This window comes from Nelusetta ayraudi, unplaced genomic scaffold (assembly GCF_046127955.1).
Source record: "Nelusetta ayraudi isolate G7.1 ecotype Tasmania unplaced genomic scaffold, CSIRO-AGI_Nayr_v1 ptg000004l, whole genome shotgun sequence".
NCBI classification, from domain to species: Eukaryota; Metazoa; Chordata; class Actinopteri; order Tetraodontiformes; family Monacanthidae; genus Nelusetta; species Nelusetta ayraudi.
The window spans coordinates 7,283,636-7,297,507 of record NW_027466054.1 but is presented as its reverse complement, the minus strand read 5'-3'; positions in this window follow the sequence as shown (position 1 = coordinate 7,297,507).

Here is a 13,872-nt window from a genome sequence, read left to right as displayed (position 1 = left end):
AACAAAGAATTTGTACTTTTTTCCTCCCCACTATGGTGGACGACAAGAGCCAAACACAACACAATTGCCTCATGCGAAAACAGCTGCAGGCATGTAAAAGATGATGCAAATTCACAAACACAAACACAAGTCTAAACAAGGTACAAAAAGAGGATTGTGGTGCAAACGAAAAAAAACGCGCTATAAGACTAAAAACATATACTTCATCATCAAATGCGCTGCAAACAGAGAAGCGATGCAAAACACAACAGATGTTAACCAAGAAAACACATGCAAACGAAAAAAAACCCTGCATAAACCAGTCGCTACAACGGAAGTACACCTGCAGGGGCGCTCTTAGCGGAACAGCTCAATGGAGAGACACACAGGCAGACCGAGGACGGCTGACTGACGGTGTTTCTAACAATAGTGGGAAGGTACGGCTTAGCACGCTAATGGGACTTTTATTTCATTAAAATTGTACGCCAGTTTCTACTAGAAACTTTCGAGTCAGCCGTCCTCAGTCTGCGTTTGATGATGAAGTGTATGTTTTTAGCCTTGCAGCGTTTTTTTTTTCCCTGTTTGCACCACGGTCCTCTTTTTGTACCTTGTTTAGACTTGTTTGTGTTTGTGCATCGTTTCCATACCTGCAGCTGTTTTCGCCAACAAAGGCGCATTAGGCAGTTGTATTGTCCCTTAGTGGCCCTTGTCGGCCACCGTACCCCACCTCTGACGGTCAGCCCCCATTGCTCCCGCCGTGCCCTTGCACTGCGGGAACATTCCAAACCTACGATTTTAGCCTCAGCGCTCCTTGGCAGGGCAGGAGCCAAATAACTCTGTAAGCAATCAAGGCAAAGAGACGAACACACGCATCGTCCCAAAGTCATGCAAGCCATGCGGCCTCACTGTTTATTTACAAGTTGGGGTGCCCTGCCATTTGTCAGATGTCCCTTCACGCCATTTTGCCTCTAATTGAGCAAACTGTTGACATTAATTGTCAGTCGCTGCTGGGAAGCGCTCATGGAAGCGTTGCGAAGTTCATTTTTACTAACAAATTGCACATTTCCTTCTGGAGAGCTGTTGTCCACAGCTGCCAATGCTGCGTCTCATTTGCCGAAGGTTGCGTGATGGGTGGTTTGGATTCCAACGAGTTTTCAAGGTTGGACCACATCCATTTAGAGAGAAAAAAAACCTCATTTTTATACACCGTGGGGAGATTCCAATCGCACCTGTGCCTGATCAAATATAACAGCCGAGGGAGAGCATTAATAGAGCCCAACACCAGCGGGCCAATCAGGTGGGCCTGCAGCACACATAGTCGATGCGTCTGGATTTAATCTCAGCGTTCGCACTGTGAAAGCAAAACAGCAACAGGAAGATTCAATTTTGAAAACGTGCACATGACTTGTGTAGATTTTGGTGCTTTTTACTCTTTGGTCTGCAAATACTTCCAAGTGACTTTCCAGGATCCTGGATTCTGTGGCTTTGGGTTTATGTCCTATGGAAAACCCAATAGATTAAACATTTATCAGGGGTGTTAAAGTCATAGCCACACATGATATCAACATCATAAATAACCCAAAGCCTCAGAAAGACACTTCTGAGGGATAACGTGAAATCCAAACGTCCAAAGAATTTCTTAAAGAGCTGCTGTGCAACATTAAAAGCTGACTATAAAAAAAACACTAGTAAAAGTTTGGCCACAGCCGATCATCTGTCTTCGTCTAACTCTCTCCATCCTCTTCTCTCACACTAACTAACTTCATGTCCTCTTTCACTGCGTCCATAAATCTTCTCTCTGCTCTTCCACTCCTGCCTGCCAGTTCCAACCTCAGCATCCTTCCACTGACGTTCACGGTTCCCCTTTCTCAAAGAGAACTTTTACATTTTAATCCCTGCCACCTCCAGTTCTGCCTTTTATCTTTGATATCCAGAGAGAAGCCATATACTCACAGGGAGAACATGCAAACTTCACACAGAAGCTCCGATTCAAACCATTCATTCTACCTGCATTCATTTTACGAATGCAGGTATCTAACATTAACTTTAACAGTCTATGTCAAGTCTGCAAGGTGGACCGAGTGTTAAAAGACGTAATATTAGTCATATTGAAATCCAAAAATTGTGAATAAATAGAAAAAGGTAATCTTTTAAATGCTGTTTCAATAAATCTATTTATCTAGAAATGGATATCAATAATTATTTCTTAACTTTACTTTCTACAATCACAAGCTTCTTCTCCTTCCCTCTATCTTCAGCTTTCCCGCCTGTGTAGGATGCACTCTCTCTCTCTCTCTCTCCCTCCCTCTCTCTCCTTCCCTCCCTGGAGGACGATCTTTTACCAGCCTCCCTGACTATCTCTCTCTCTCTCTCCCTCTCTCCCTCGCTCTCTCTCAACAGGGACTGGCTCCTCAATGAACGACCTGGAAATCTCACTGTTTCACATGACAGGTGTGCGGAAGTGGAGCTGTGAGCCCAGCCCATTGTGGCCCTCCAGATTCATTCAGCTTTAAAAAAAAAAAAAAAAGAGAGGAAGAAAGACAGACATCGGAAGAGGGAGGACAACGGCATGGCCCCACCCAATCTTTCCATCCTGCCGTGTGCGTGCACACACACACACACACACCGGGGACTCCACGAACGTGACATCATGTCTCTGTCAGAGAGCAGACTGCATTGTTGTCAGCGACTGGCTCTAACTTTTGCTCCCCCGCCTCCACCTCCCTCTCCCTCCACTCCCTCCTTCCTCTGTCCCTCCTTCCTCCCCTACCCTCCTCTCCCCTTGTCCTCCTGTCTTTTTGTTTTGTTTTCACGAACAACAAAGGGACGCCAGAGTCGAGGCTGGAGACATCCTTCCTCTCTTTGGCCATTAAAAAGAAGAAAAAAAGACAGCAGCCCCCTCCCCTCCCCTCATGCAATCCTTCCACTGTAATAGACGGCGTGCAACACACACACACACACACACACACACACACACACACACACACACACACACACACACACAGGGAGAGAGAGAGAGAGAGTGCTTTACATAGGCCTTGAGTTTCCTTTTACAGCAGTGCCCATGTGCAGACCATGAAGCAGCCTGCAATGATTGCCTTCTCTCTCTTTTCCCATCTCTCTTGCAACACACACACACACACACACACACACACACACACACACACACACACACACGCGTTCACAGACCGGCACACAGACCCCGGCACACACAGACACCCTCACGACCACAAAAGTGGCTGCCAACCCATCATTTATCAGCAGCTTGCTGGGAGGTTTTCTCACAGACACTGGAGGCGACGTCCTGCTCGCTCCTTGATTAACTGCTACCACCCAGATTCATTTACCATAACTGATAGGAAGTGGGGTCCTGTGTGGGCTTGTTCACTTGAGCGAGGGGAGGTGGGGGGAATGCCTAATAATGTTGGAATTGCTATTGCAAAGTTACACACAAAAGTTTTTTTTTTTTTTTTAAATTGCCGCAATGGCTATTTTAACAAACAAAAAACAAAATAGGATTAATGTGACTGTAAAAAGAGAACAATGTCGTTCTCATGATTCCGGGCATTGTGTACTCTCCTTAACTCCTTTTTTTTCTTTTTGTAAATGTGCTGTGTGTTCAGTTTTCGCTGTCTGTCTGTCTGGAGCCACAGCGTACGTCGTCATTTGTCATCACAGCGCTTGTCGGAGCGAGTGATTTATATCAGGGCCAGCCGTCTCCCGCTGTAGAGGTCTCACTGGGGCTGAACGCAACTCTTAATGCCGTCAGTCAGCCGATACGCCTGAGCGGTCGCGCGCAGGAAATGCGTTTGAAGAATCCAGGCCTCAATTCCACGGCGACATGTTGCTTCAATCAGCTGCGCCGCCATCGCAGCCAAATGAGTTGCTGCAATTACTTGCACTTATAATTGTTGTTCTGTTTTTTGTTTTGTTTTTTTCCTTTTGGAAATAAATGGGATTTGGAAGGCTTATTTTAACTTCCAAGATCATACATGACAAAAAAACCAAGAGAAAAGTATTATTTTTCAAACTTCATGCGACGCAGAACAAACAAAACAATCTGTTTATTCAGCGCTGCAAAGAAAGAGGTTGGATCTCGGCTGCAGGAATGTCGTCCCTGGCAGGGAAGCAGATCATTAACTGAGGGGGGAAAAATATGTTACTGTCACAGCAAATTAGCAACATTTTCCACTCTGCTGGTGTCTCAAGTAGGTTAAGGATAAAACTAGTCTCAATTAAGTGTGCCAAATTATACAATTTTCAAATCTTTTGTCCTAGACTCCAGCGGAGCCGTCCCACAACATTAACTATCCAGTTGGAGCCTCTGTTCAGCTTTGGCTTCCTGCTAAAACTGATTCTTTGTCAGACCTTCTGCATGTTTGAAGTGTGACCAAAACAAGGAGGTCTCAGGAAGTGGAGGAAACACCTGGCTGGAGGCTGTTGTCACTGACCTGGGGCAGGTATCACTGGCTTTTGTCACTTACTATTTCCCGGGAACTCGTTGGTCAGAAAGAGACACTTTGCAAAACATTAGTCAGAAGAAACCCACGTCTCACCAGGATGAGTATGCTGACAGAGGGGCAGAGAGACTGACCAGTTCTCTATGCAACACAGACCTGAGCTATAAAGTTAGCCTGTAAAAAAGTGTTTTTATGATATGCTTTTTATTTCTTTTCATTTCAGGTTTTCCTCCAGTTACTCTACTCAGAACTGCATAATTGGGAAGAATTCTTCCCTCTTGCGCAGTACGTGAAAAACACCCAATGAGTTAGCTAGACCTTTTTCATATTATCCACTTTACGAACATCCTTCCATTCATTTTCCATCACCGCTGACCTGCCTTTAGGATTGTGGCATGCGGGAGACTACTCCCAGCTATCTCGGGGCGAGGGCAGGTTACACCCTGGATGAGTTGCCAGTTCACCTCTGGGCCACATAGACACAAACAGCCATCCACACTCACACGCACACCAACAAACCATTTAGAGTTCTCAATAAAGTTAACGTGACTTGCAAGCATCTTTTAACTGTGGGAGGAAGCCACAGTACCCGATGGGATCGTTTGCTTTATTTACACAACTGAACTGGGTCAACAAAACTGAGGGCCAAAAAACTGAAAACCATCAATATATATCACACTGTGCACTAAAATAAATCCATTTGACCTCCACCCAGCGATTACAGTAGTGAATGACTGAAAACAAATTTGTGTGACTGCTGGTCAAAACTTATTATTAATGATTGATGAAAGAATGCACATCCCTTTTCAGCATGTAAGGATGCACAACTTCAATTCATTTGCCATCTGGATGAGATGCACGTGAATGCTCGTATAAAACCTGAAACTAGACCTTTGCTCAGTAGCTGGTTAATTACTACTTCTTCTCTTCCTCTCCTGTTTGTCTTAACAAATTATTTATTTATCGTGTTACAATCATGTCAGGCAGAAGCCTGGACCGAATGGAAGAAAATCCTTGTCACAACCGGGAAAGTTTTCAGCTCCAAATGAACAAAATGCAAATTTCCCCCCACTGAATCCCTTTGATAAAAGTATTGGTATCTTCACACTGTTTTCCAAAGACTGAATGATTCATGAGGGGATTTTTATTTGGGCCTCTGTGTTTTCAAAAGACTTTTATGTTAATAGTTAGGTGGAGTCGGATCAAAACCATTTCGCTTCTTGGTTCCCACTTTTGTCTTGTTTAACAGCTCAAAAAAACAATGGGGGAAATTGTGGGTAAAAGTCAAAGTCTGCACGGCAGATTCTTGGCTGCCTGCTAGAACAACCCAGCCCAGATTTAAAAGGCTGCGAGGCAGAGCTGCGCAGTGATTCAAAGGGTGATTCAGCCACCATTCAGCCTCCTCTCACCGTCAAACTGAACACTCACAAAACTGAACATCCATTAAACATCCCACACATATAATTCTTGAACTTGAAATAAAGACATTTGCTTGAGGAACCGCCCTTGAAGCTTCAGGCCACACATTTGCAACCAAATTGTCAGGAGTATTTCTTGTTATTGCAGGAGTTGATGGTGCAGTTGGAAGCTCAATCTATAATAATGCAGAAAAACAACCTGTTCTCACATCCCCAGCTCTCCAATATCCCTCATTCACCTACGATTTGACCTTGCTAACATCTGGAGCGAGGTTCTCATCTGAGCCCAAGATCGCAGCGATATTTGACGTCTTGGTTTTGAGTGATATATTTGTGCCCATTGCCTTGTGTATACAAAGATTCGCTACTCAGAGATAATAACCACCACCGTGTTTGAACAAGGTTTACTGACTGGAGCTCTGCCTTATACACTGGTTGCACCAAAAGAAATTGCATTCAGCTTTTTACCATATTTAAGATATAATCACAACAGTCCTGGGGTAATTAAAAAGTAATTAATAAAAGCAATTCTAGAATAATAATTTTTTTTAGCTCACACTCAGCCAACACGGAAAAGAAAGGAAAGTCTTTTAGGCCGCAGTCACGTGTCCCAGGATGTGAACTCTAAACATCAGGTAACTTGGAATAGTCAGAGCTGCCTGCCCTGCACCGACATCTCCTTCAGCTTCAGCCTTTGGTCAGTAGGCATATCAGTCGGTGGAGTGAACTACTTGTCCTGCATCGAATTACTATTTAACTGTGATGCACAAGAAGTGTTTTTGTGTGCTCTGACAGTGTTTATACTCAATTTATGTTGAAGCCACATGTGAAAATTCCTATTACAAACTGTTATTCAAGCCCACCACCTTTTGGTGTATACAAATGCTCCAAAATTTGATTGCACAGCTTTTGGCATATTGACTTAACAGCAGCAACTGAGAAGTTACAGAATCTGGTGCACATCTGCAAAACTGAAGTTGAATTATGCCTAAATAAAAAAAAATTAAAATATACAATTGAATAAATGTTTCTGTATCAATAAAAAGAATAAAAAGAATAGATACATTTATAACAAAAATTAATCTTAACAATTTGAGTTTGCCCAGTGACTTATTTTTTTTGCAAGGGAGTCTGCAGGTGAAATGACTGATGCTAAGTGATGAGAGTTCTGGTTAATGACCCCAAACTTTTCATAGACCCTTTCCTGCCGTGACCCTGTTGACCATCAACTGATACACTCAGCCAGAGGCGCCATCCAAAAGTCCAGATGTCTCCTCAGGCTATGAGTGACTGCTGAGACCAACCCACCACACTCAACCCACCTTCAATTATTATATCAGGTCTCCGGGCCTTTGTTTTGAGCCTTTAGAGAATGTTTTTGTGTTTGTTTGAGAAATTATGGGTGTCCGGTCTGCAAGGAAGAATGAAAAAAAAGAATACATGGGATAGAAAATAGAGCGACCACAATACGTTCACAATGCTTTTTGCATCTCCTTTCTCTTAGGAATAGCACAGGGTGCAACCTGACTCTTGGTCTATTTTAGCTCGGTGTTTATCTAAGCGTCTCCATGGGACAGGCTGCTGTGAATCTTTAGTGGACATCCTTTTCAGAGTTCACGTTGAGGGGGGGGGGGAAAGCAGGATTCCCATGCATTCAATTCTTCTGACACAGTCAACAACTTTAGAGCAACACACACACGAACAAAGAATGTACATATAACACCAGGGGCGCAATTCAAATGTGCAATGGTTACAAATAAACAGAAATAGATGATTGATTTCACTGCCATTGCAGTCATTTAAAGTGCAGCTTAATAGCTGTGGCGGAAAACACAGTTTGATTGTTGATGAAAGTCGGAACCTGGTCATTTGCTACCTTTTGTTCCCATTATCCCCTTGGGATTCAGTACATTGGACAGCTCAGATTATAAATGCTTTTTCTTTCCTTCATGACATGACACTAAAGTTTTTTTTTTCATCGCCGCCAGAAGCAATATGTTTTGCGTGTGGGACAGACAACCTTCTTGAAAGACCCTTTCACATCATTCTGAAGAGAAGCAAATATGCAAATTGTCGCTCATATTTATTTACAGAATTAACTTTGTTGCACACCATTCACGTCTGTTGAAAGGAGCCAGTGAGCTGTGTGCGCCAGCACCAAGGTTTCTCTGGCTGAGCCCTGACTTTGTCTTGTTTACTCCTGTAACACAATCTGAGACCTGCTATTAGATAAGATCAGCGGAGGGGCCGGCTTTATTCTCCTGCGCAACACTGACAGTATCTCTCAGACAACTGCTCGGCGATAAGGCAGATCTGACTGACAGGGTTTAAACTGGGGGTCACTCAGCCAAATTCAGGCTGAAAGATTTATGTGGGCAAACCCCAAATTGGGTTGTTTTATTTCACCTGTGTGTCTGTGGAGTCTTTGAATGTACAAGACGCTCCAGTCGGGGTGCGGTGATGGACGAGCAGAAGTATTAGAGCTTTTTCTTTTGCCTGTCAGTCTTGTCAATGCACTGATGCTGGAAAAGCACAAAGTACTTTTAATGGGATGTGAGAGATGAGAGTCAACGGAGCGCCATCATCATTGTCGTCAATATTAACGAGAAAAATTACACACACAGATGTTAAACAGCACAACCATGTAGAGAGAGCACTCGATAAGTGCTGCTGCAACCCTCCTTTTCAAGACAAAAGTGCTAAAATGTGGCGTGGACGGGCAAGCAGCGCAGCATCGCCACCCAGAAAGAGTTTTTTTTTTCATCCATGGCTCATGTGTTTTTCCAGCAGTGGTGCGGTGACATCAGAGGCCCAGCGTGCCTCTCTTGGCTGCCGGGGGGCTGCAGGGGCGTCTGCCCAGGACACACACACAGATCTGTGAGTCAGTGGCACGGTTCAGGTGTGCGTTCTGAGGGGAAACTGGAGTCCAGCCCTAACGGTTTTAGTTCTGGGACACCGTGAAGTCATCCCACTCACTCTTTCCATTGTCTGACGCTGTGTTGGCGGAGTGACGCCGAGCTTGTGAGGTCGGTGCCCTCCAGTTCTTGGGCAGAGTTGCTGCTGTTGCAACAGCTGCGATGCTGAGAGCGGAGTCATCGGCTTAGCACATCACACGCTTTCGCCCCTTAATGTGACTGTTGATGGGAAAATGCATTTCACTGGCCTCTCGCTGGTGCTGAGGTCAGAGGAGTTGTGCATTTAGAGACACTATTGCCTAGATCTTGGTCGTAACGAGTCGTTATTTGAGTTCCTGTTGCCTTTCTGTGCTCTCCAAACAGTCTGCAACTCACTGGATATTTTCTCCTTTTGGCACCATTTTCTGCAAACCCTGGTGAGGTTGTGAAAATCCCAGCAGATCAGCAGTCTCCCCCATTCTGATGCTCGTTTCGTCCCACTCTGGTCCCCCTCACCACGTCTACATGCCTGAATGCATTGAGCCGCAGCTGTGTGATTGGTTGATTAGCAGCTTGTGGCAACAAGCTATTGAACTTTCTACCCAATGAAGTGGCCGATGATTGCAGTTGAGTTGTTGACTTTCTTACCGTCACACAGTAATGGCAACATTAGCGTCCCAGTTATCAAATTCGGCGCCAACTTGTCACAACTCTACATTATCACTTCCTCTGCAGTCCTTGAAAGATTCTGGGAAAAGAGCTTTTGGAAAAAAAAAACAACATATTAAAAACATGAAAGCAGAGACATGAAATCAAGCGCGGCGGCGAGGATGTCAGGCACCAATAATAACCGTCTTGGCTGTTTATACCTAAAACAGCTGCTGCGCTTTGCGTGCTGCATGTTATTTGGGACGAAGCGAGATTACACGGTGCTTTTCTCCCCCTCTCTCAGTACCATTTGTTCACGCTTGGCAACCGGCCGCCTGCCCTCCTTCATGTGCTTTCGGTTAGACTCTCCCTTTCGACAAATATTCCGCATTTTTTCTTGGGAAAGGTGCACTGATCTCATTTATAACTCACCATATTTTTACGGTCCGCAACAGTCCTTCGTACAAATCCAACCCTGTGAGTGGCGTAATTATCTCCATCGGTTCATCACGTCTAAACTTACCCATGCGGCGTTCACAGCCGTCAATATTCCTCACCCCGACCCAACCACCGAAACTGTTTATTTCAACCAACCATAAAGCAGAGTTAAAGGTCTCTTACTTCAGGCCTTCACCCTTTAACGGTCTGCTCAGCTGTTTGAGTCCTTGTATCCTATTGAAAAATTAGTTGAAACCTAACTCAACCTGAGTGAGCCATCTGTACCACTTGGTTTACGTGTGTGGTCTATAAAATTGTTTATGAATCTTGCCATTATTGAACCAAGGAAAACAAAAATTGCAGAGATCTGTTTTTTTCCATAGATTTTTTTCTTGGTGCGGACTTTAAATGGTTTTAAGGTGTCGCTCTTACGTTTCATGCGTGGATGTCAGGGGACAACAGCACCTTTGTCTGGACCTTTATCATGGTCCTCACCTCAGAAGTTTCCCCATGGGAACTTCCTGTCACCCCCTTGCATTGGGGGGGGGGCTACAGACACGCTCAGAATGACTCATTAAAGAAAATGTAGACCAGAGAGACCCGACCAAAGGGGGCGAAGTCTCTTTTCTGCCAGTCACCTCGTCCTCCCCCAGCACCGGGAAGTGTCTCCACAGGCCAGTTGACTGCAGGAAGATGAATGAGCTCATCGATACGGGAGAGGCCCTGGGAAGAGCTTAAGTGCGGCGCTCCGGGCGTTAGCCTAGGGTCAGAGTTTATGGAAGGTGTTTGGTTTTTGTCAAAAACAAGGATGCCAAGCCGATCTGCGCTCGGTGCTCGCGCAGCCCTGACTAAATGTTCCGCGTTACACGGTCTCTCAGCCATCTCCAAAAAGACAAGTGAGGTTAGAATAGTGAAGGGCGCAACTCGAAACACATGTCCCAGCAGCCCTTTCCATTCTCATTCTTTGGCAACAGGTCCAGCAATTAGGGAGGCTAACCACATCCTTATTTACTCCGCTCTGATAGATTTTTTTTTTTTTAAAACTCCAATTTCTGTTTCCAATAAAGCCTTTCATCGCTCTGCACACCGATAAGCAGTGGATGTACCAGCAAGGCTACGGCTCAGGATCACCAGCGGGTCAGATAAGCACAAACAAAGCATTGCGCTCACAAGGGTAATTATACAGTCATGTAATACTTCCTCCTCCTCTGCATCCTCTTACACATCGCTGCAGCGATGAATGATTCCACATGAGCAGGACTTTCCTCCTGCCACCTCATATTGCCGTGGAATCCAGCGCAGCTGAAAAAGGGCAATTCAGTCAACTAAATGTCAGCTCAATCAGGCGTCTTTAACTCTTTCACGAGGCGCACAAAGCAAATTTTTTTGTGCCCTGGTGATGTTATTGTAGTAGTTGGGCTCTGCCCTCCTGTGGCCGGCACTGCAACCTTGAGACCTGAGAGGTCTCAGAGGTGCACCAGGTCCCTCCTGGTTCTGAGTGAAAAACAGCCCAAAGGAGTGAATGAGAAAAAACAACAGTACTTTAACACCAGTTTTTTTGTTTTTAGCAATAGCAAAAGCACAGCTTTGAAGAGGGACAAAAAACACTGACGATATTATCAGCATGTATTCATCACCTGATCAGTAACATTCACTCTAGATGTACTCTTGATGAAGTAAAACAAAAATGTGAAAGTATTGATTTGCTCAAGTTTAAAAAAAAAAAAAAATGCATATCATAGTTCTATATCTTTAACCCACATTGTAAGCTGTTAAAGCTGTTTTCTCTTGCCTTTCATCTGCCTTACCCCATGTTTACACATTATCTAATATTAATTTCCTGCTTCAGACTGGACCTGTCAGGCAGCAGGACACAAAAATAAGAGCGCCTCCATCTGTTTCCTTTGGAATTTAAAAATCTAATTACGCATTGTGTGATTGCTGCGGTTTTCTAGCTGTTTCCTGCCGAATGTGGGTCCCAAGACAGAAAAAGTTTGGAGCAATTAGGGAACGGCTGGAAGACAGCGTGCAGACGTGCGTGTTCGCTGCTGCTGCTGCTGCCGCTCGCCCAGTTCACATTGACTTTCTGGATTTCTATCAAAGCGCCCGCTTCCAGCGAGACACAACACGCACGTGATGGCTGCGACGTCAGCAGGGCTTTTGAGTGTCCACTGCGTGCCCTGCGATATGGATAATAGATTTCCTCCAGCTGACAGCGAGGCTCGCATAATTTGGTTCACTGTGAACACTGGCGAAGCATGAAACCACACACAGAGGAGCATGCGAGGGCTGCTCTTTCAACTCCAGCCAAAATATGTCCACAGAGGTTTGTCTTTCCCTCAGCCCACTTCGCTTTTGTTCCACTCAAAACATGTTGCCCATCCACTGCGAATATTGAAAACAAACTGTTGATTATTTTAATTTGAAGGGTGTTTGTTTATCGGTGGTCTGCTTCAAATCCAGACTGGTCACATCTAACAAAATTTTTCCATTCTGTAATAACCGCGCCACTGTGATCAAGTGCACAAGAATTTGGGGGATACTGTGATGCGCTGCATAGAACAAAGGATGAGTGTTAGTATACTAACAAAGACTCTTATATAATATATTATTCTACATTATTATTCTACTCACTTGACATTGTATGATTTAGACTTTGGTGTCAAGTGTGAAAGGTATAAATAACAATGATCAATTGCATTGGCTAATGGTTAAATAGCATGGACTCTATTGTGAGCCTAATAACATTGAGTCTGTGTGCAACAGAAAATAAGGCACACTAGATTACATAAATACAAACAAACGAGCAACATCGAAAACATCATCTCTACCATTTAGTCTTCGAAAATTATTAGATTTCATCAGCCGTGGCTCACATAACCGAAGAGCATCTTTTTGTCATTTAAATTGTTTTACCACTAACCCTAACCCACCAAGTCTCTAACTCAGACAACTCGAACACTGAATCAATTATTCCACACTGGGCCACTTTGACCCTGTGCTCTGCCAAGTAGAGCTGAACATGTTTAAATCATGATGACATTTCTTGCTCGCCCCCTGTTGGTGGGCTGCATTACAGGCCACAAACTGTCACTCCTCAGCAATTATAGGTAACAAATGAGCCAAAATAATAATATAAAAAAAATCATCATCTTGAATACGTTATTGGTTTCTTGTGTTTACGTGATTATGTCTATATTGAATTTCTATTTCAATTAACATTGTTGGTTGGTTTATTTGTTTACCTCTATTTAGACAAACTGAGACAGAGAGGAAAATGGGGGCAAAGAGAATAGAGAAGACCTGTGTTGTTGCAGCCAACACTGTTGCACTCTACCCTGGGAATGCCTGCTCCACCAACCCAGGTGCTGAGTGCCCTGATTATGTTGGTCTTAATTAGCCATGAATGAATTTAAAACAGGGACGATTGTCTCCAAATCCCTGCACAAACATTTGGCAGGTGCATACTGGAGGCTGCCTGATCTGTTGATTTGCATTCCAGTCACAAAATGACTGAATGCAATCACAGGCAAATGGTATCTGATATTTTGACACTGCTCACAGAGACATAAGACATAGTCTCTATTATTGTCCATCAGACAGAAAGACTGGAACCAGAGCATTTCCAGCCTTATGGATCACAAATAAACAAATAATAATAAAAATCAAAGAAATTATTAGTATTCACAAATACACTAAATGACCCAGCAATCATGATGCTCGATGGAAGTCTGTGAAAAGGTTGCAGTGATCCTTAAGACTGTACTCTCACACACAAACCATTCACATTCTAGTGAGAATGTCAGTGCTGCGTCTGCCTTGTACAGCAGTCCCTTTTTATTGAGGGTCAAGTGAAGTTACATGAGGATATTTTTAGACAACGAAAAGATCAGGAGCCAATACATCATTTTTGAAAGCATTTTTGGAAACGCAGAAAAACACATTCATCACCCTGACAAGAATCCACACACATTCAAAGAGATCGAGACACAAAGCATGTCTTGATTTACTGCAGGTCACGTCTTTCAATATCAA